The sequence below is a fragment of the Oncorhynchus nerka genome, linkage group LG2 (assembly GCF_034236695.1).
Source record: "Oncorhynchus nerka isolate Pitt River linkage group LG2, Oner_Uvic_2.0, whole genome shotgun sequence".
Taxonomy (NCBI): Eukaryota; Metazoa; Chordata; class Actinopteri; order Salmoniformes; family Salmonidae; genus Oncorhynchus; species Oncorhynchus nerka.
Genome location: NC_088397.1, coordinates 52,519,206 through 52,542,366, shown reverse-complemented (window position 1 = coordinate 52,542,366; position 23,161 = coordinate 52,519,206). Strand labels below are relative to the sequence as shown.

The following is a 23,161-nucleotide window of genomic DNA, read 5'->3' as shown; positions in this document are numbered from 1 at the left end:
TCACCAATTCTTTCACCAAATATTACTTCCCTCTCTTCTCTTTATTTTCAACTACCATTTCACAGCTTTTCTCTTACTGAATTAAATTCAGACTTTCTGCCTCTGTGGATTGATGTTAACTTTTTCTGTCCATTCCCAAAAGCATTTGGCGATAGGTGTGTAGGAGCGTGTAGAGTTAGGCCCTGAAGTTTAGGAATATGCACTAATGCCAGATCGCCTAAAATAAATTAAATATAAATTCAATGTAGCCTATAGATAGATAGAAATTGCACAATACTGATACGTTTATGGACTTTTTTATAGGTATTGTTTTCTTTTTATTCACACCCACCCTTCATCCACACAATATTGAATTACCCTAAATCCACTCGCCCCGTGGATATAACTGTGGGGACTGCGGGATATGAGTCAACCCGGGCATCACTACTAAATGAGTTTCAGAGATGGCCAGGACACTAAATGAATTTCAGAATTGTCCAATATATGAATGTTATCCGATGTTAGCAAGTTATTGATTTCATGAACCTTATTTTTAAGGCTACATATATTAATATGGGCTATTCTTAGCCCTTTCGTGGGTAGAATATTGGAGATAGACATAATATGGAGATAAAATACATTGTTTAGAGAATAGTCAGTCAATCAGGGGCTTGTAAATGTCAGTTGTTGTATGTGTGTGTGTGTGTATATGTGACTCACCACCTGGATTTGGTCTTATGTAGCAAAATTTGTAATGGTGTTTTTTACATTGGATAAAAGTAATTCTGCTTTGAAAGTTGATAATGTTGTAAACTCACTTTTGAGAAAATGGCTTTTGAATGTTTTGGCATCTAGGGAAGAGCTCTTCTTTGTCTACACTCATTCAGCATTGTTCACACCCTCTTAAGCTTTAGCCCCACCCATCTCGTTTCGCTCTCAGAGCAGTCAGAGCGCAAACTTGACACTCTGGCCGATGATTTGTTTACCTCTGGATAACACGAAAACAGCCTAACTAACTCTGCTGGCAACAATTTCATTAAGCTTTTTTTGCCGACGTTTACTGACACCGGCCATGTTCAATGGGTAATGTATACTTGGAGGGTACTAACACCATAGTACCCTCCAAGCTCGTCATCAAGCTCGAGACCCTGGGTCTCGACCCCGCCCTGCCCTGTGCAACTGGGTACTGGACTTCCTGACGGGCCGCCCCCAGGTGGTGAGGGTAGGCAACAACATCTCCACCCCGCTGATCCTCAACACTGGGGCCCCACAAGGGTGCGTTCTGAGCCCTCTCCTGTACTCCCTGTTCACCCACGACTGCGTGGCCACGCACGCCTCCAACTCAATCATCAAGTTTGCAGACGACACAACAGTGGTAGGCTTGATTACCAACAACGACGAGACGGCCTACAGGGAGGAGGTGAGGGCCCTCGGAGTGTGGTGTCAGGAAAATAACCTCACACTCAACGTCAACAAAACTAAGGAGATGATTGTGGACTTCAGGAAACAGCAGAGGGAACACCCCCCTATCCACATCGATGGAACAGTAGTGGAGAGGGTAGCAAGTTTTAAGTTCCTCGGCATACACATCACAGACAAACTGAATTGGTCCACTCACACAGACAGCATCGTGAAGAAGGCGCAGCAGCGCCTCTTCAACCTCAGGAGGCTGAAGAAATTCGGCTTGTCACCAAAAGCACTCACAAACTTCTACAGATGCACAATCGAGAGCATCCTGGCGGGCTGTAGCACCGCCTGATACGGCAACTGCTCCGCCCACAACCGTAAGGCTCTCCAGAGGGTAGTGAGGTCTGCACAACGCATCACCGGGGGCAAACTACCTGCCCTCCAGGACACCTACACCACCCGATGTTACAGGAAGGCCATAAAGATCATCAAGGACAACAACCACCCGAGCCACTGCCTGTTCACCCCGCTATCATCCAGAAGGCGAGGTCAGTACAGGTGCATCAAAGCTTGGACCGAGAGACTGAAAAACAGCTTCTATCTCAAGGCCATCAGACTGTTAAACAGCCACCACTAACATTGAGTGGCTGCTGCCAAAACACTGACTCAACTCCAGCCACTTTAATAATGGGAATTGATGGGAAATGATGTAAAATATATCACTAGCCACTTTAAACAATGCTACCTTATATAATTTTACATACCCTACATTATTCATCTCATATGCATACGTATATACTATACTCTATATCATCTACTGCATCCTTATGTAATACATGTATCACTAGCCTCTTTAACTATGCCACTTTGTTTAAATACTCATCTCATATGTATATACTGTACTCGATACCATCTACTGTATCTTGCCCATGCTGCTCTGTACCATCACTCATTCATATATCTTTATGTACATATTCTTTATCCCCTTACACTGTGTATAAGACAGTAGTTTTGGAATTGTTAGTTAGATTACTTGTTGGTTATTACTGCATTGTCGGAACTAGAAGCACAAGCATTTCGCTACACTCGCATTAACATCTGCTAACCATGTGTATGTGACAAATAAAATTGGATTGGATTTGATTTGATTTGATACTTTAGCTTAAGATATGTAGCTAGCTAGGTAAACAATGAACCCAGCTAGGAAAACAACGTGTAAGATCACACACAACACTTAATGTTAGCTAATGAGCCAGCCAGCTAGCGTTAGCTAGTTAAACAACAATGAACATAGTGCCAAATCATGTCATTACTACCCTGCATGAAATGCTGGGAGCTAACCAACCAGGTTCAATGTTAACTAGCTAACATTAGGCTCTAACTAGCAAAGCAAACAGCTCTGGGATATTAATAATAATGTCATACATGTAACGTTAGCTAGCTAGCTAACAGTACACTTTAGCTTGAAATTTAACCACCTGTCAAAATTCGAAACGTGTAATATCTGAAAATTTTGCTAGCTAGACTATCTTACCCGTCCGTATACATCATCTTGCATGATGGAAGCGTTTCCCTGTCACGGATGCCATGCCACGGTTGTCCTTAGTTTGAAGATGTAATCCGGAGATGGCTAAAGAGAGGGAGAAACATCTATCATACTCTAATTCCACTGATTTCAAAACTTGATCCTCCAGAAAGTGGAGAGCAAAACTTATGCAGCTCCACTACGTGATACATTTTTAAAAAGCCGCGTTCGACAGGATTACTAACACAGACAATTGATTGGACTTGATTTGAAAAGGCAGACACCTGTCTATATAAGGTCCCACAGTTGACAATTTCAGCAGAATTGAAGGTCCCCAAGAACACAGTGGCCTCCATCATTCCTAAATGGAAGAAGTTTGGAGCCACCAAGACTCTTCCTAGAGCTGGCTGCCCGGCCAAACTGAGCAGTCGGGGGAGAAGAACCTTGGTCAGGGAGGTGACCAAGAACCTGATGGTCACTCTGACAGAGCTAACCAGAGTTCCTATGTGGAGATGTCAGAACCTTCCCAAAAGACAACCATCTCTGCAGCACTCCACCAATCAGGCCTTTATGGTAGAGTGGCCAGACGGAAGCCAATCCTCAATTAAAGGCACATTACAGCCCGCTTGGAGTTTGCCAAAATGCACCTAAAGGACTCTCAGACCATGAGAAACAAGAATCTCTGGTCTGATGAAACCAAGATTGAACTCTTTGGCCTGAATGCCAAACATCACATCAGGAGGAAACCTGGCACCATCCCTAGGGTGAAGCATGGTGGTGGCAGCATCATGTTGTGGGGGATGTTTTTCAGCGGCAGAGACTGGGAGACTACTCGGGGTAGAAGGAAAGCAAAGTACACAGAGATCCTTGAGACTGGGCAAAGCTTTTACCTTCCAACAGGACAACAACCCTAAGCACACAGCCAAGACAATGCAGGAGTGGCTTCGGGACAAGTCTCTGAATGTCCTTGAGTGGCCCAGCCAGAGCCTGGAATTGAACCCGATTGAACATCTCTGGAAAGACCTGAAAATAGCTGTGCAGCAACGCTCCTCATCCAACCTGACAGAGCTTGAGAGGATCTGCAGAGAAGAATGGGAGAAACTCCCCAAATACAGGTGGGCCAAGTGTGTAGTGTCATACCCAAGAAGACAGTGCTTCAACAAAGTACTGAGTAAAGGGTGTGATTTGATTTGATTGTTATGTATGCTTATGTAAATGTGATATATATATTTTTGCAAACATTTCTAAAAACCTGTTTTTGCTTTGTCATTATGGGGTATTTGGTGTGTATTGTGATGAGGAGAAATAAACAAATGAATCAGTTTCATAATTATTTAACTAGACAAGTCAGTTAAGAACAAATTCTTATTTACAATGACGGACGAGGAACAGTGGTTTAGCTGCCTTGTTCAGGGGTACAATGACAGATTTTTACTTTGTCAGTTCAGGGATTCGATCTAGCAACCTTTCAGTTACTGGCCCAATGCTCTAACCACTAGTCTACCTGCCACCCCATTACAGCCTTAGAACAATAAAATGTGGAAAAGTCAAGGGGAATACTGAATATACTGAATACTTTCCGAATCCACTGTAGGTTCTTTGCGAGGCATTGGAAAACCTCATTGGTCTTTGTGGATGATTCTGTGTTTGAAATTCACTGCTTGACTGAGGGACCTTACAGATAATTGTCTGTGTGCGGTACAGAGATGACGTAGTAATTTAAAAATCATGTTAATTAAACACTATTATTTTACACAGAGTGAGTCCATCTAACTTATTATGGGACTTGTTAAGCACATTTTTTCTCCTGAACTTATTTAGGCATGCCATAACAAAAGGATTGACTCAACTTATTGACTCAAGACATTTCAGCTTTTCATTTGTTATTAGTTTGTAAATATTTCTAAAAACATAATTCCACTTTGACATTATTAGGAATTGTGTGTAGGCCAGTGATAAAAAAAAATCAATTGAATGTATTTTAAATTCAGGCTGTAACACAACAAAAGGTGGAAAAAGAGGTGTGAATACCTTCTGAAGGCACTGTACAGTACATTATAATGGAGAGATTTAGGGATGTGTATGAAAAATTGTGCTCTGTTTCATTCTGACAGGTTTGTGTTTGTTTGTGTAAGTGCATGCGTGCATGGTTTGTGTGCTTATGTGTGTGTGTGTGTGTGTGTGTGTGTGTGTGTGTGTGTGTGTTGAGGTTGGGCATGTATCAGGGCTGTGCACAGACCTTTTCGGGGTCAGGTGCTCCAAAAAATAAAGGGCAACTGTCACAGATTTGTTGAGCAATTATGACTTTGATTATTTAATTACATAAAAGCAATAGATGGCCACATCTTAATGACTAATTAAATTACACATCTTTAACGCAAATTTAACAACGACTTGCGGGCGGTGGGTTCAGAACAACAATGACAAAAACTGCATACAAAAAGTGACATTTAATTTTTTTACCCAAAACTAAAGAGCACTTTAGAGACTGGAAGGGTGAAGGGGAATGCGCTCTGCACAGGTAAAGCTCTATATCTGTGCACTTGCCTGATGTGCATTTGTTTGTCCATTAATGCATATTCCTCTCTGCAGCTTGTTGGTGTCTGATCCTCTTAAGGGGCCATGCCAGCCAGCCTTATAGAAGTGCCAGGCTCATAAATATGGTGCCAAACTCTCCCTCTCCTCTCCCGCCCTCCAGCATTAAGATTGATCCCTGGTTCCCTCCCCTTTCTTTCTCTCTCTCCTCTCCCTGGCCCTGCCTTTATGAGCCTGTGAATAGGTGAAGCACACAGGCTCCAACAGATGGCCAGAGCTGCCCTGATTCACTCACACACACACACACCACAGCCACATGAATGAGAGCGGAGCGAGAGAAAGAGAGAGAAAGAGACAGGGAGAAAAAGGTGAAGTTGAAAACTAGAAAGAGAGGAGAACGATATAGGAAGAAAAGAGTGGGAGAAAAGGAGAAGGGGAGGAGAGAGAGACGGGAGAACAATGAGGAGAAAAAGAGATTGCAAGTCAGAGGGAGTGTAGGAAAACGATAGAGCTAGAGCATGTCAGAAGTGTGTTGGAGTGAGTGATAAAAAGTGCAAGAGCGCAAGACAATATGTGATAGAGAGGGAGAGGGAGGGAGAGACAGAGATGCAGTGAAAAGGGGAGTGAGGAGAAATTGAATTGTAGATAGAGGGACCTTCTCTCCTCCTCCTTCCCTCCCTCTTTTATCAATCTCCTCTGAAACCACGCCTCCCTCCTTTCACTTGGGTGTGCATCTATAACAGTGGGCGGCTGTGTGGGGGATAGACTCTCAGACTGCCAGCAGAGCGGACAGTAGGGCACAGGACAGGAGTGTGTCCAAGACTGGTCAGAGCAGGTGTATGCCTGTGTGTGAGCTGACGGACGGAGCTCTGTGTGCGTCCTGTGTGTGTCGCCTCACCCGCTCCACCCAGGGACATCGCTTCTGAGGAGCACAGCTGGGAGGTACAGTACTGTAGCTTTGCTCTACTTTACACTTCTCCTTTGCTCTCCATTGCACTCGCCTCCATTAGATTTACTTTCACCTCCACCACCACCTCCACCAGCATCATCATCTCGTCAGCGTAAAAGTGGAGGAGGACGTGAACACTCACATGCATGTGGCACTGAACTCCTTCACAAAGTATCTGACTTTGCGTTGGGCTGTTGTGGAATAGACGTATCTGTAGTTTGGATCCATCCATTCATTATAAGTTGGTACATTAAATGAAAAGTCATTATAAATGAACAGTCACATTTTCATTAGGCATGTAGCTTTGTTATAAGTATTGATACAGTAAGTCACTGTATCATGGTGGTGGGTGACATTAGAAGCCAATACTGTTCCTAGTAGCAGAGTGGATCAGTTCTTTTATAATATGGCACTGGTTGTAAAGATGATTCTGACATGATGAATTGGCATTTCCTCAAGTTGACCATTTCCCCCAGGTTTATCAAGAGTGGAGTTTGGATAAGAGCGTCTGCTAAATGACTTAAATGTTTAGGCGATTGAGCCAACTTGTAGAGCTTGTTCTGCCAACACTGACTCGGCTCCTACTTGTTCTTGGTGTAGTTTATGTTTTTTTGTGTATTAGTTTTGGTAACGGTATTGTTTCGATTCTCTCTCTGGTTCGCATTGACATAATTGATCTTGAATTGATATATTGATGAGTGTTCATGCACAACAATTATCCCAATACAATACAAAGAAGTTACTGGTTTAAATTGCTCCAAATGTGTCAACTTTTTATACTTTTGTGAGATTGAAGTGAATAAAACCATACTGTTTCTGTTCCAGTAAAACTGCTCTACTATTCCAGGCAGTAGGCTAGACTAGGTTAGATGTTTACATAATGTTTTGTCAGTGTCTTTATGGGTGAAAAGGATCAGGCGGTAGTGAGTGCTCTCTGAGTGATGAGATAGAGAGTAGAGGGCGTTGGTTGTGACCTGGACCTGAAATATTTATTGCTGAGACTGGATGGCTGCCTGGCTGGCTGGCTGGCTTGCTGGCTGCTGTTTACTGACTGGAGGGATGAGGGGATGGAGGGCCTTTGGTTAGTGGTGGCAGAAATCAGTGGTTAAGACATTCATTATTTACTGTGCACTCTGCAGCTGGAGGCTGGATCTAACCCCCAGATCAACTGGCCTCTTTTCTCTGCTAGAGTGGAGAAGACTGCTCCTGTTTTGTCTACCTGTCAGCTAACCCCTAGGCACTCCTCTAGTTCACCCACACATACGCACAAGCACAGATGCACGCATAAGCTATGTACACACATGCACACACACACACACACACACACACACACACACACACACACACACACACACACACACACACACACACACACACACACACACACACACACACACACAGTAGACATCCCAGCACCTTGTATGATCTGTCTCTCTTTCTCCTCACACACGCAGGAGTCTTGACCTGGAGACCTGTTGGAAGGCTGTCTGCTGTGGCTCAGAGTGAACGCGTATAAGGCCTTATGGACTCCACAGAGAGGGTTGCTTGTGTAGGCTATGTGTAAAAGGAGAGAGTGTGCTTGGAGAGAGTTTGGTTCTAAGCTCTACATACTTGTATTCATCTAGAATGTTCTGTAGGTTCTGCATGTAGAGGCTGTAGAATTGACCGTTGTTGAATTAAGTACAGGACACATCTGGTGTCTCCCAGCCAGGGGGAAGATATATTGGCAGGCCATGACACACTAATCACAGAGCCTGCCAACAGTGGCACACACACCACACACGTACAGTGACAGGAGGCAGATTTCGGTAACAGTCACAAAACTCAAGGTGACATGGCTGGCTGTCTGACTCCTGCCTTTAGTGTGGCTGGTCACTTTACCTCCACTTTTCATCAAGCTGGTTAGGTCGAACATAGGCCTACCTAGAGGATGAAGGTGGTGAGGTGATGAAATTATACTCAAAGACTGAGATGCAAAGAGCATGATTCAAATTTGAGAATGATTTGGATGATGGTGGAGGATTGTGACTGTCTACACCCTGATACTACTGGTCATCTAAGAAAATATGTTGGGTAATGTAATAAGTGAGTAACTAGTGCTCCTGTTCCCCTCTGAGTTTCCTGTTCAGCGGTATGAGCTGCTGTGAGCTGGGCCTTGTGATGAGAAGGTATCTGGAGATCACTGTTTAAATCTCAACCTGCAGCTCTTCTCTTTAATGATAGGGGCTGAGATGGCCTCTTTATTGGTTTGTTTTGTTATTTTGTTTTGTTTTGGGTGGCTACAGGTCAATTGTTCTTTGACGAGCACCAATCATTCTCACTTTTGATAATTCTAATGTTATAATTTCTAATAGTAATTGTATCCACTGGCGAATTGAGCGAGAGAGAGAGAGTGAGGTGATTGCCGTCCAAGAGCCAACAAATTTTTTTGCGGCTGTGCTGGCTGCCAGCAGTAATCGTATCATATTGATTGAGAAATTCAAGGAGCTACCGTTGTCAATCGATGCAATGCATTGAATATTTACATTCATGCACTTCAAAATGAATTTCGTAAACATTTCCCCAGAAGTGTTTAACTGCAGGGCACTCCCACATCATATGAAGGAATGTGTCTACCTGATTTTTGGGACACAGTGTACAGTTGGGAGTATGGGCCAATTTCAATTTCCTTGGTGTAAAATAGTTGGTGAACAACCTTCAAATGTATAAGTTGATGGTGCAAAGTATGGGATGCCACGGTCATTGTTTTTCCATATTCTGTTCAGGTTAAAGGGTTACCTTTACCCTAGACCATAATTTTGTATGATTAGCTCAGAATATGAGCTTTCCAGAAGTTGTTTAAATATTATAGAGATCAGCCCTTTCGCGAGCCCAGATAATTTATTTATAAATCCCATCAATGGATGGTTCAGTAGTTGGGTTTCCCAAGGGAATCCATTGGCCAGTTTATCTGATCTAAGTTGTAAATACAGAAAAAAGGATTTGTCTGGTAATGTGTATGTCTTTCAAATCTTGGAATCTTTTCAAACCATTACTGTCCATGATATCGGCATGGGTAAGGATTCCACATTTAGACCATTGGGGGGATGAAAAAGGCCACCCTCCAGATCACAAGGGATTATTGTGAAATATTGGAGTATGGGCATGCCATTCTGATTCCCAGTTACATTGTTTTTCAATTTTGCACAAAATAGATATTGTGTGAGCTATAATAGGACAAAATGTAGTTTACATTGTTTAAAATGGATATATCAGCAAAGACCACCTCATCCAGGCCGATAGGAGACACCCTATTTATCTCTATTCTCAGACAGGGGGTGGAAGAATCATGTCGAAATCAATTTAGGATGGGATGAAATGCTAGTGCCTGGAAATACAATTTAAAGTTTGGGACGGATAGTCCTCGTACATGCAAGATTGTTCATTCTATCTTGGATTGCTTACCTTGCCATGTACATTTTGAAACCGCGCTATGAATTTTATCCCAATAGCCAGAAGGGGGAGACAAGGGAACCATTGAACAACAGAAATTCAGCTGTGGTTATATATTTATTTTGACAATAGATATTCTGTCGGTTGAAGCAACTGTGATATTAGTCCATCTACTGAGGTCAGATAGAGTTTATTTGATAATTTCAGAAGAAGCTGAATTTGTCTATGATCTTCAAAGCTTCTGGGAGCGATTGAGATAAACTGTCAAGATAAAATAAGATATCGTCGGCGTATAATGAAATGACGTGATCTGTGGAATTGAGAGATATTGGTGTAATTTCTTTCGATTGTCGAATTGCCTTGGTCAGGGGCTCCATTGACCATAGAAATAGGAGAGGTGAAATGGGATCACCTTGCCTGCTACTTCTAGTTATTCGGAACGGAACAGAGCAGGTACTGACTGTTATTACTATGGCTGAGGAATTGCCTTAAAGTGTTTTTATTAAGCCAAGTCCCATATGTTCCAAAACTGACCAAAGATATGATCACTCTAGTCTATCAAAAGATTGTTCTGCATCGAGAGATAGAACTGTCTACGGTGTTTTGGTTTCTGATGAAGCATGTAAGATATGTAATAGACGACGGAGGTTATCTGAGGGTATTCCTTTTTTAAAGAGCCCTCTTTGGTCCAGATTTACCAATTTGGGTAAGTACGTTTCGTGACAGGATGACAGAATTTTAGAAATTAGATTAATATCTGTGTTTATCAAAGACAGAGGGTGATAAATATAAAAAGCTAAATTAGTTCTGGATTTAAATCACTTCCATATTAAGGTTTGTGAATGGCTGTGTTAATCATTTCAAGTAACAGTGGACATAATTGGTTACAAAATGTTAAATACTGTAGACCTCAGGAGGATGGCCTCTTTGATTAAGGTTTTGAAGTGCCACTTTTCTGATGAACAGATGTCCAAAAAGAATTCCGGCTGTTATGGAGACAAAGAGTACTAGATGGGTGTACCTGAAATTCTGTCCGGTGAGTGTGTGTGTGTTTGCAATCTTCTGTGTATGCTGTGTGTCTTGAGGCTTGTGCAATGTAATTTCAATCTGCTATCTATGTGAACGGTGCTGCAGTGGACATATCAATCACTAGCGTTGTCAGTGACATTCATGCCTTTGATTTCAACGAGATCGCTGCTTTTGTGACGTCCTCTGATCAGTTTTGGCTTGGCGTCATGGTTTTGAATTATTTATGAAATTAACTTTGATAGTTTCACTCATATTTTCAAGTGCAGACATCTTGAGATAGGAAACTCTTCTGAGTACGAGATGCTTTTGTTGAGGCCACGAGGCACAAGCATCCTTATCATCATCCCAATTATCATCACGGTCATCATCATCCTCTGCATCACTGCCACCCCCATTTTCAACATTATGTTCCTCTCCAGCTACCCATCTTCATCATTACTATTTCATACCTCTCTCTCTGCATATTGACCATGGTCCCCATTAAGACAGTAGCACCAAACAAACAAGGGTTGTGGTCAATTCCACAAATTATATTTATTTCAATTCTCTCTCCCTGTCAATCAATTCAAATTCCAGGTCAGTCTTTGAATTCAGAGATAACTCAATTCCTCTGAATTCCATTGTAATACGAATTCCAAGAATAAAATTCCCTTAGGCTTTCAGGCTGATCATGCAACTGTTCAGACAGCCTCAGTAACTATGCTGGAATTATTATTTAAAAATATCACACAAAAAATACCATCAAGGTTTGATACTATGTGCATTAATTCCATGAACAGTGAAATGTACAAATATTGAATTCCAATTCAATTCCAAAGATGAAATGTTTTTAAAAATCCAATTCCATAACTTGAAGATTTTTAAAAAATTAAAATGTAATTCAACATAAATTCTCAACTTCATGTGTAAATTCAAGAATTGAATTGGAATTTCTAATTAAATTGGAATTGACCCCAAACCTGAAACAAACACACCCTCCCTTCCCTCCTCCCTCTTGGACAACAGGGAGGGACAACAATCGATGTCAGCTCTCAGATAACAGTGGTGCTAAGTGGCCCATCGATGCTATGATTAAATGAGTACAGGATGCAGTGGTGCAATTGGAACCAATATTAAAGGCGCCATAGTAAGCAACAGGGAGAAGAGAAGAAAGGTGATCAGATTAGGACTGAGTGATGTTACTGACAGAGGCAATGAGTTCCCCGTGTTTTCTCATCTTTGAGCATTTAAATAGTCGTTTGGGGTGCTGCTCGGTCCAAATGATTGCATTGCTTAAACCTATATTTAAACTTTTGCTGCTTGAAGATACTGTAACATACCAAGTGAAGGTTTGTCTATTTTCATTACAACTCCATGTTATGATGACTGCAGATAAAGAGGTAAATGATGAATGGGTTCTCGTAATGATTCATTGGTTCATCATTTAGACCGCTGTTGGCCTATGCGCATCTGCAAATATATTTGGAAGCATTCCTGAGGGGCCCACAGCAAATACTCAGCAACTGATACGAGTAGCAAGATTACAACTGCTTCTGACACTATTTTCTCCAATTGCTGTGTGCTTCGTCTCATCATTGATTTTAGCCTGGTCTCACAGACTAGGCATAACATAGTACATTTAAATTCGGGACACTCAAATTAGTATGATATTTTACGTTTGGTATGGTTACATAAGACACCCTTCCCCGAACCTTACCGCTTTAACCTAACTCCTAAACTTAACCCTAACCTTAACCCTAGTCTCTAACCCTAACCCTTAACATTAGCCAACTAGCTAACATTAGCCACCTAACCACTTAAAATATCATACATTTTGCAAATTCGTAACATATTGTACATTTTGCTAATTCGTTACATATGATACAAATTGTAATATTATATAAAATGGGTGATGGACAACCACAAATGAATAGATATCAAATTAAACGTAACATATCATACTAAATTGCGTGTCTCAGATTTCCGTAAAGAATAATATGAAATGCTCTGTGGCCAGGTTGTTCATTTCCATTTCTCCCAATACCCCCCCCGTCTTTTCTCTCTCTTTCTCCCAGTGTTGAGAGGTCCCTGCCCAAGACTGTCATCTTCTTCCCTGTTCCCTCCTTTCCACTCCCTGCCTGGTCCAGCCATTGTGGTGCCTAGTAAGGTTTATGGAATTACAGATCTCTGAAATGGGATTTTTCACTCCACTAAAGCATGGCGATTAGCGGTTTGGTACTTGGTGCATTAGGGCCTCTGACCTGTAACTGAACTGCTTTGGTTAAGGGGCCCCAAGGTGGACAGATCAAAGGACGGACAAATGTGGGCTCTCTCATCCCGTCCAACTGTCTGTATAATCTTCTCTTTCTGATTTAAGCCTCACAATTCGTTGGTCTACTTGGTTAACATGTAGGCTAGTTAGATACACTGATATTCTGCCTCATACATTTCAATGACATAGATTAGTTTGAAAACTGAGCTTCAGGTGTTTTGTTTAATATTCCAAATAATTAGGTCAAGAGATTAGGAATTCCCCCCTCTGGTTGTGTTTCATGAAGTGTGAGATCCACTAGTTAACCTTGTGATCATCAGGCCCCCTAAAGCCACGTTATGCATCATCACAGACACAATAGTTGTTGAACTATAACTTGGCAATATCTGGGAATGGGTGGAGCGATAGAGGCAGAGGGTGGAATAGTGAGGGAAGGATTGGCATGGAGACAGTACTAATTGAGTTGTCCAGTTGCAGCTCTGCTCATTGAACTCTTAATTGGGGGAGAGAAAGGGTTGTGGAATCAATAGGGGGAGAGGAACAACATTCTCCTCCACTGAAATCAATCAGGGGTGTGGTTGAGAATGATAACATACCCAATCACAGAAACACGGCCTGATGTTTCCTCTAAGTCAGACCTGATGACAATAAAACTGCTGAAAGACCGCTGTGTCAGGCAGTTATTCTCCGAATTCCCCCCACCTCTGATTACATGTAGGGGATTGTGCACTGAAACGTTTTTAATTCCTATGTAGTTTTAGTCGTGAAAATATGAGAATGTTTCTAACAATGAGATCTCACGTTGCAGTGCAGTGAGGGACAATAATTGATGGAGAATAATATTTTTTACTTGTACCAAAAATAGACTTTTCTTCTCGTTCCCCTTCCTCTGTGTAGTAACCATTTTTTTTGCCCTGTCACTTTGTGATGTATCATCCTTTTATCTGAATCAAGGACGAGGCCAGGTGTCGCATTTTCTCTCTGCTGCGGTTGTCCCATCGCCTTGTCACCCTCCGTCCACTAAAACCTTTGCCTCTCTCTCCTGTTATTTGTTTTAAAACCGTCAATCTTTTTATTTGAGTGAGACAAGAGGAAATGAATCGTTTTTGAGCTACTTTTGAAACGTGTGTTTCACTGGATGTCTGTGGGTGTCTTTATAGGCCAAATAAAACATTTTGGGTATATGGGTTTGTCTCCTCAACCTGACATGAGTAATATGTTTGTGTTGTGAACACCCTGTCCCTTTCCCCTGTATCTATCAGGAATGTGTTAACCTGCCTCATATCGCTGCCTTTGAGAACACAGCATAGGGTGGCATATAGAATCTTGAGATGGACAGACAAACAGACAGACAGGTGCCCTGCCTCTCCTCCCTTTGATGCCCATGAGTGGCTGGCATGCCCTGGCATTGAGCTCCATGGGTGCTTAGGTGTTATTCTTAGAATATCAAACACCCCCTGACACATGCAGGCACGCGCACACACACTCCCAAAATGCTACCCTTGCTCAGTGTCTGTGGTGTAAAGAATGATTTAACAGAGACCAAAGAATGAAATGTTTGTTGAGTCATATCATTTTTATTTTTTACTTTACCTTTATTTTACTAGGCAAGTCAGTTAAGAACAAATTCTTATTTTCAATGACGGCCTAGGAACAGTGGGTTAACTGCCTGTTCAGGGGCAGAACGACAGATTTGTTCCTTGTCAGCTCGGGGATTTGAACTTGCAACCTTTCGGTTACTAGTCCAACGCTCTAACCACTAACCACTAGGCTAACCTGCCGCCCCTACAGCTGAGAGCTGTAGGTCAGAGTCCGGTATGATGGGAATAGAATGTTTGGCGCAGTGTTCAGTCTTGTCTTTTATGGAGATAAGAGCTTGGTTTGGCAACATGGCTGAGTGGTTTACACACTGGACGTTGACACCCAGCCAATCACAACAAAGAGCAGATAGCTTCAACACTGTCAACACGTCTTGCCTTCACAGCCAGGCACAGAACAAAGCCTTCAGCAGGCAATAGAAAGGAAACAAATATAGATAGTTTAAGACATACAGGAAATCTTAGAGATCGAGACAGTTTTAGAAGTAGAGACAGTTTTAAAAGAGCTTGCTGATTGAAAGAGTGTGGTGAGTTCAGAGATATTTCTGTTTCTCAGACATTTTGACAGGTGCATGACGTTAGAGCTGGTCTATTGAAAATATTTTCGGGGTATTTGATGACATTGATAGTGAAATAGGATCTAGACATAAAGCAGACGTTTGATCCACCTCTCTGTCATCTGGGAGGGAGGAGCGGTGGTTGTGAGTGTCATCTGCTGGGAAGGAATCATAATGGTGGAAGGCATCTGTTAATGAGGAACAACAATAGAGTATGGCATCTGTTGGGGATAAGCCGTTATGGAGTAACGCATGAACACCAACAAGAGCTAGAATGGAATATGGACAGAGGCTGTTTTATGTGGTCTACACGCATCCCAGATCAGGAATAGGCTGCATGAAAAGAGTATGATGCATTCACTCACTTTGACATCCGAACAGGGAGACAAAGACAGTTGTTTTAACTACCCACATGAGAAAATACTACAGTTTACTATAGAATTCTGTTGTAAACTGTAGTATACTGTAGAGTAGTATAGTTCACACTGTAGTATCCTCGATCGTGTGTAGTACTTACTATTGAATGTTGTAGAATACTATAGTAAATACTACAATGCCATCTGCAAAAAACACTGTAGCAAATAATACAGTAATGTCGGCAAAAACACTACAGCTGCAAAAACTCTACACTTTTTTAACTATAGTCAATACTACAGTACTTAATTTGCATACACCCTGCCTAATCCCCTCCCCCAAATCACAATTTCTGCCATCCATCATTGAGAAACTTACATGCCAATTATAGACCATATATTGTGTTCACAACATATTATAGAAAATAGCATTTCCTCAAGGAAAAAGCCTCCATTTTTTTGTCAAAGATAATAAAACAAAAACACGACAGTGAATACTACAGTATACTACAATCCACAAAAAAACTAAAGTAAATACTACAGTATACTACAATCCGCCAAACATTACTGCAGTAAAAAAACGGTGTTATTTTGGACGCAGTATTTGCAGCATACTGCAGTTATACTGCACTCTAACTTTAGTTATACTGCAGTGTACTGCAGTTATATTGCACTCTAACTGCAATCTTTTTTCGTAAGGGTTACTATAGTATGTACTACAGTTTTCTTTTACTACAGTAGTTATAATATAGTTAACTGTAAATACTACAGTGTACTACCGTGAATACTACAGTCAAATCTGCAAAAACACTACAGTGAATACTACAGTATTTATACCATAGTATACGATAGTATTATTTTCATGTTGGTAACAATAATACTTTGATGGGTTTATTTTCAGCTCTCCATTGATGTTGTGTCTGACTCCTGATCTTTTTCATCTTCTCTTGACTTTCTGTGTTTACTTCCAGACCGTGGTCTCTGAACACTGCGAGAGAACATTTGAGAAGCATTGTTTGGAAAGGAAGGTAAGACTTGTTTACATCTTGTTATTGACTTCTATGAGTTTGTTCATGTCTCGGTACATCTTTGATGTGAACATCATAAGCCTGTCAGTGGGTGGAGTGGAATCTTCATTGAATCTGATGTTGTACTGGACTGTTGCATAGCTGGTTACACATCTCATGGAGCAGAAATAGCATCAACTCATTAGTATGGCATCACCATGGCTGCTGTAAAGAGACAACTGCACAGCAGGCTACTGTCAACACCACAGCGTGTACCATAGGGAATAGTCTATCAGCACCAGACAGAACTCACACATTCAAACCACTTTATTCAGAGTGACATATTTCACCTCAAATATGCTTCTTTGGTGTTAAACCAAAGCCCAATTGTGTGGACTGAATAGTGTAGGTTTGGGGTTGATTGTGTGGTCTCAGTAAGCGGTGATCGTTGGTTTTAACCACAGCACAACCCCTCTGGTGGACTCATCGGTCCATCTGCCACTCACCCTGAATAAGAACGGATCAGGGGCATCAGAGTGGGACAGCCCCCCGGGATTGATGTCCAAGCTAAGAGTTATAAATCAATGACTGAAACAGCAGAACCCTCTGTGGTTTGGGATTCCCTCGGCGCATGGATTTATACCACAAGCTGAGCTGTTATATTCTCATGTTGCAACCAATACTGATCACATACCTGATACATTCACAGCTTCATAACACTGTGCTGTTTAAATTGACTGTAGACCTATTGGAAAACCTGTCTCTTTTATACAGATAACACTGAGGTAACAGATGAATCTCTTCTAGTCCATATGAACAGTTGGGCAGCTGTATGAGCAGCAGCGAACAAATGTAGCCATATGTGCACAGCTGCCTACCTCTCACAGCCTCGTAATCATTTGTAAAAACTACAGCTGACATTAATTGGTCTGTCACCTATATTCCCCTACTACTGCCTTCATTCAGTAGTTCACTGCAGTGTCACTGAAATGCAGCTCAGGTACATTTCTGTTAGCTAAAGAGTGGCCTGAGAGAAGAGGCTTAACTTTCACTTTCTGCATGTCTGTAAAGCCGGAGAGGAATGACAGGGGAATGATGTCCCTTTGGTGAGTTATTCTGTTTGAAGCCTGATCTCCACATCAAACCCAGGGTGCGCAAGCGGGCACTGTTCACCTCTCCCTTTCTTCCCTTCCTCTCTGCCAGAGGAGTCCTGTGGCAAGGCTGGATAACACTGAGAAAGAAGTCTTAAAGAAACTTTTCAAAGGAAGAGATCAGCCTCAGCCACATCAAAACTTTAAAGTGATTTGAGTTTTTATCACTGTCCCTTCACCAAGCCTGGTAGTTTTCTGACTCCAGAAATGTGCCATCTTTACATTTCTTGCAGGCGGTTGCGTAAGGTGCTTTTGATAGCTCACCACAAAGGGCCTCTTCTCTCTCTGCTCCCTGAATCTGACCGTTGTGGTGCTATTCTTTCCTCATAGCACACTCATATCAGATCCCCTCTCATGTCGGAAGTAGCACTCGGTCTGTTTTCTGACCGTATTTAACCAGATCACCACCACTCATCACACTGGTCTGATTCCTCTCTCCATGCCCCTGCTCTCCTCCTGCACACTGATTAAAAGTCAAATATAAAAGTGGTCTGTTGTAGTACGGTCTAATTGATTCTTTCCACTGGATGCACCCAGAATGGGGTGACAGCAGGCCATACCAGGCTTTGTCAACATTGGGCCCGGTGCCCGCCTCTCAGGAAGGCATCTCTGTAAATCCCCTGTGTGTGCCAATGGACAGGCCACACACAGAGGCACCCCTCAGTGTGCCAGCCTGCCAGCCTGGTGTTATGGGACAGACAGATAGACGCAGAAGCAGCTCCTTCTCTTTGTGTCTCTAGCTCTGAGCTCCCATCAGCTGAATGGGAGGCATGAACCAGGAAGGTCTGTGGGAGGGAGGCTGTCAGGTGGTTGTTTTAAATGTGTTTGGGGGAGGCATTAGGCAGTTTCTCACCTTGTTACTAAGTCTCTGCAATGCCCACTTGCATTACCACTCATCTTACATACACGTTTCGTGAGGGACGGTGCTGAAATGTCTTACATCTGGATTCTCACAAAAGGCTTTTCTCCAATCCCCAAGTCTCCTGCTGCTAACATCATCGCTGTTAATGTTTACACGCAGTAATGATTAACAACCATTGGGGGCTTATATGAAGCATGAAGTGGTAGCAAATAAACCTTTGCTGCTGCGCTTTCTGGAAGCTTCAGTTTAGGGAGCCTTCCATTTGACTTTAAGGATTATACAGTTCATTTGATTGCTTTTATATAGCAGTCATTAATATTTGAATCCTGCTTTAGTTAAACATAAATCTCTCCCTATAGAAAGGCAGTATATCTCTGTGTATGTTCCTATACACTAAGGATTTATGGCACCTGTCAAACTCATTCCCCGGAGGGCCAAGTGTCCACGGGTTTTCACTCATTTACATTACATTTACATTTAAGTCATTTAGCAGACGCTCTTATCCAGAGCGACTTACAAATCACTCCTCCCTTGTACTTGATTGATGAATTAAGGTCACTAATTAGTAAAGAACTCCCCTCACCTGGTTGTCTAGGTCTTAATTGAAAGGGAAACCCAAAAACCGGCAGACACTAGGCCCTCCATGGAATGAGTTTGACACCCCTGATTTATGGGCTGAATTATGGTGGCTTGAGTTGGCTCCTCCACTCCACATTTTGGTTTTAGTGCTTTTTTCTTGCTCCACACATTAGTGGCACACTGAATTACATGCTGTTCATTACCAGAGGACATCCATCCGCTACCCTCCTTTTCTCCATGAGTCTAATTGACCTTTAGCTCAGTGTGATGCACAGTAAAATGTGATAGGCCTTTATTATAATTTGACATGCTTGAATAGCTGAGTGTATGTCCTGTGCCTGTTTTATCACCCATCTGAGCAGAGGGAATGGGGGAATGGAGAGAGCTTATAAAGAGAGGGGCAGGGAGACGGCCATTGGTCTGGTGAGTACTTCATTAGAAGGATGGGGCTGTGCTCTACCCGTTGACGCTGTGTTAATTAACAGGCAAGGCTGCTGATCTTCATCAAAGCTCATCTAATTCCCATTTAATGGAATGAAGAGAGAGTGGTAATCGAAATGATGCGAGGGGAATGTATTTAAAAAATAATAAGACTTCATTGAATCAGCGGTATTAATTAATGGCATTATGCAAATGCTTTCATTACTGGAAAGGGTTATAGCCTTATGCAAGATTCATGTTTGCATTGTGTCATTACATTGCTTTGTGACATGTAGTTCTGTCTGAGAGTAGGCTAATAGAAATGTGGGCTAGCTGGAGGGCATGCTGTACTGTACCTCCACCACACTCCCTCTCTCCCACTCTCCCTCCAGAGAGTTAGTGGGTGTAGCAGGGTCAGGAGCACAGCCACAGGGTCCTGACAGCTGTGTGTGGTCGTGACATGGGCCTAATGGATGCCTGATTAGAAATGCAGCAGGAGCCCCACCCCAGACCTGACCTTGACATGGGTTGTGGTTACTTTTGCACTCTGAGCTGGGGGTGGAGGTCGTGGCGGAGGTATGGGGTGGTGGTAATGAGACAACATTAGAGGGGGGGAAAGTCACTCTGGTTCATAGGATTCAGCACACATGTCTCTCTGGATCGTTCTCTGGTCTCTCCCTCAAGTTGTCTTCCTTCCTCAACTTTTTGTTTTTCTCTTTTTCGTGTTGACAGGTGGTTGATACTTGTGTGACTGTGGCACTTGGCTCCCCAATATAGATTACAAGCCCAGCTCTGCAGGGAGGAACAAATGATAGCAATCAGAATGATCAAGAGGTCCACTGATGCATGATCAATCTGAGCCTTCATTAAAAGCCTGCTAGGCAACCCTATGCAATATCAATACTGCAGCGCCACAGAGAGATGTCTGGGCTGTTAGGGAGGGAGGCTGCTGGCAGCCTGACTGACTGCCGTAACACTGTGGGAAGTCAGCCAGAGGATCAGTTAGACTGGAACACTTACCCTCATGTGCCAAAACACAGGTCAGGACAGACAGATGGGGTGTCTGGGCTGCTGCTTTAAGGAGGGGTAGGGATGGCTCTGTACCGTTAGAGAGGGGGACAGTGACTGTTCACTATGGGATCATATGAGTGGAGACAAAGGGTTGTGTGTTGAGTTTATGTTGCTTCACAAGGTGTGTAATTGTACATTAAGGACTATTAAGCTACCATTACTATGACTGTGGTCTGTTAGTCACATTTCTGATCCTGATAGGCAAATAACAAAGATTTTAAAAATATTCAAATAGAGCATTACCAAAAACTCAGAGAAACAGTGTTATCGAACCATTCCTGTCAGTGGTTCTCTAACGGGGCTAAGGAGGCATTGGAATGGACATAGGGTGGTTGAAGTCCCTCTCTTTTTCCCCTCTTTATGTTCCCATCTCCCCTCCAGTCTTCACCCCCTGTGTGGTTCTGACAGGGTTTGGGGTGTGTGTTTCTAAGCCAGATAATCTACCGACAAAGGCTAAGAAGGAGAGAGAGAAGGGGGGAATACGATGGAGTGAAGAAGAAAATAAGTGGTCTTTGCCTCTCCATTCCCCAAGGGAAAGCTTAACAGCAGATAAGACTGTCCCCACTGCGCCCATGTTCCCATTATCAGGCCCTGTATGAGACATGCAGGCAGGGTTGAGCACTGGAACACTCTGGAGCCGACAGGAGATAATCCTTGTCCCTGTGGGACGCTGTGGTCGCTACAAGTGCCCCCCTGGGAAGAACATGGGACCCCCAAAGGACCTAGGAGAAGTTGGAGGAGAAAATAATCCAGTATTTTTGAGAGCTCTGCCCAAACTTGTGTCATTCTGTACTGAAGCCTTCTGATATATCTGTAGCCCACCGTGATTTATTCTCCAGCAGCCAGTGGCTGTTTACTGAAAGGCGAAACCAATATTGTCTGTAATCATCATTAAGTCAAGGCCATTAGGAGTGGCCTCTCCCTGCACTAATTTGATGAAGGAAGAGAAATGGGCAGTAATTAAAAGAAAACAAATGACAATATAAACCTCTCTCCTGTGGTGCTCTGACAATGATGGTTGATCTAACTTGATTAATGCTAGTAACCTACTGATAGGAAACTGGAAATAAACAAACATTAAGCAGTGGGGTCTCATGACCATCACTTATGTGGTTCTACCTGTGAGGTTCAAACTGGGATGGAAGCACTTTATTTGCATAGTCCATCTGTAGATGCTCTGCAGACTATCTACAGACTACCAGTAACATTTATCTATCTATTAACCCTAACCCTAACTTTAATCCTTATCTTAACCCTAAAGTTCACCCTTACCATAACCTTAGCCCTAACCCTAACCTTAACCCTAAACTTCACCCTTACCCTAGCCCTAACTCTAACCCTAACCTTAACCCTTACCCTTACCCTAACCCTTATTCTAAACCTAACCCTAGTCCTAAACTTAGCAAGTAGTTGCTTATCAACAGATAGTTTGTTGATATTATGACCATCTGTAGAGCATCTACAGATGGACTATCCGGACTATCCAAATAAAGTGTAACCACTAGGATCTATCACGCTCTCTATAATGTGGTTCCAAACAAACGTTCCCACAACTGTAGAGAACATTCCCTTAAAAGTCTCATTAGGTCATTAATGAACGTTTTCATAGGAATGTTCCTGTGATATGCAAGGAATGTTTCTAGATACCAGAACGTGGTTACCACGTTCTCAGAAAATCAGATATTAAAGTTCTAGACACGTGAAATGAAAACATTACACGAACATTCCTGTTTCCAGTTTTCTGTGGGTTAGGAGAATATTCCATTAACGTTCCACCAAACATACACAGAACATGGTTGCCATGTTCTCAGAATATAAGATAGGAATGCTCTAGACACATTAAATGAGAACTTTGCAGGAACATTTGTGTGTCTTGTTACTGATGCCGAGCCAATCAAGGCTGGTGAACTGACTGATACTCACTCACACACACACACACAGTGCTGTTAACGTAGTGTTTGCAACATAGATATTTGACATATATTAACATATAACAATGTGAGACTAGGGTGACTAATGTGAGAATAGGGTCCAGAAAAAAAAAAGAAAAAACATTCCTCTCTAGGCACTTGTGTACATCTGAAACACTTTGATAGGTGTAAGCAATGGGGTGAATGCACTTCGAAGTAAATCTCAGCTAAAATCTCTGTTAAAAGTACACTCAAGAAAAACTTATAGATTATAGTGATTCATGAGTATCATTAAAACAGGTTAACATACCTCAAAGTACAAAGAAGTGTTTTTGTGTGTTCTCTGTTAAATATTTGATCAGCCTACACGTTCCTACCTGTTAACACGTTTTATTTCTGTAATGCATACAATAACAATGTATTCATACTATGACTCTTACATGTCCATGTGATGTCCACCGCCCTCATATGACGTCTGCTGAAATGTTTTATCTGGTTCGTCAATGACAGACGGAGCACACAAGATTAACTTTGATTCTATACAAG

The 23,161-nt window shown here is 42.3% G+C and overlaps 1 protein-coding gene across 3 annotated transcripts in view; it reads left to right on the top strand.

The window, feature by feature from the left end:
* The first annotated feature begins 6,076 nt into the window (after positions 1-6,076).
* The window catches only part of LOC115137686 (extracellular sulfatase Sulf-2-like), a 50,600-nt gene continuing 33,515 nt past the window's right edge, over positions 6,077-23,161 (top strand). For 2 of the 3 annotated variants that reach the window (XR_003864840.2, XM_029674015.2), the window contains exons 1-2: positions 6,077-6,388; positions 16,587-16,643. The gene's annotated coding sequence lies outside the window, so the exon portion shown is untranslated. Of the gene's footprint in view, positions 6,389-16,586; positions 16,644-19,427; positions 19,638-23,161 lie in introns of those variants that run through there. The other variant, XM_029674022.2, reaches the window with a different exon arrangement.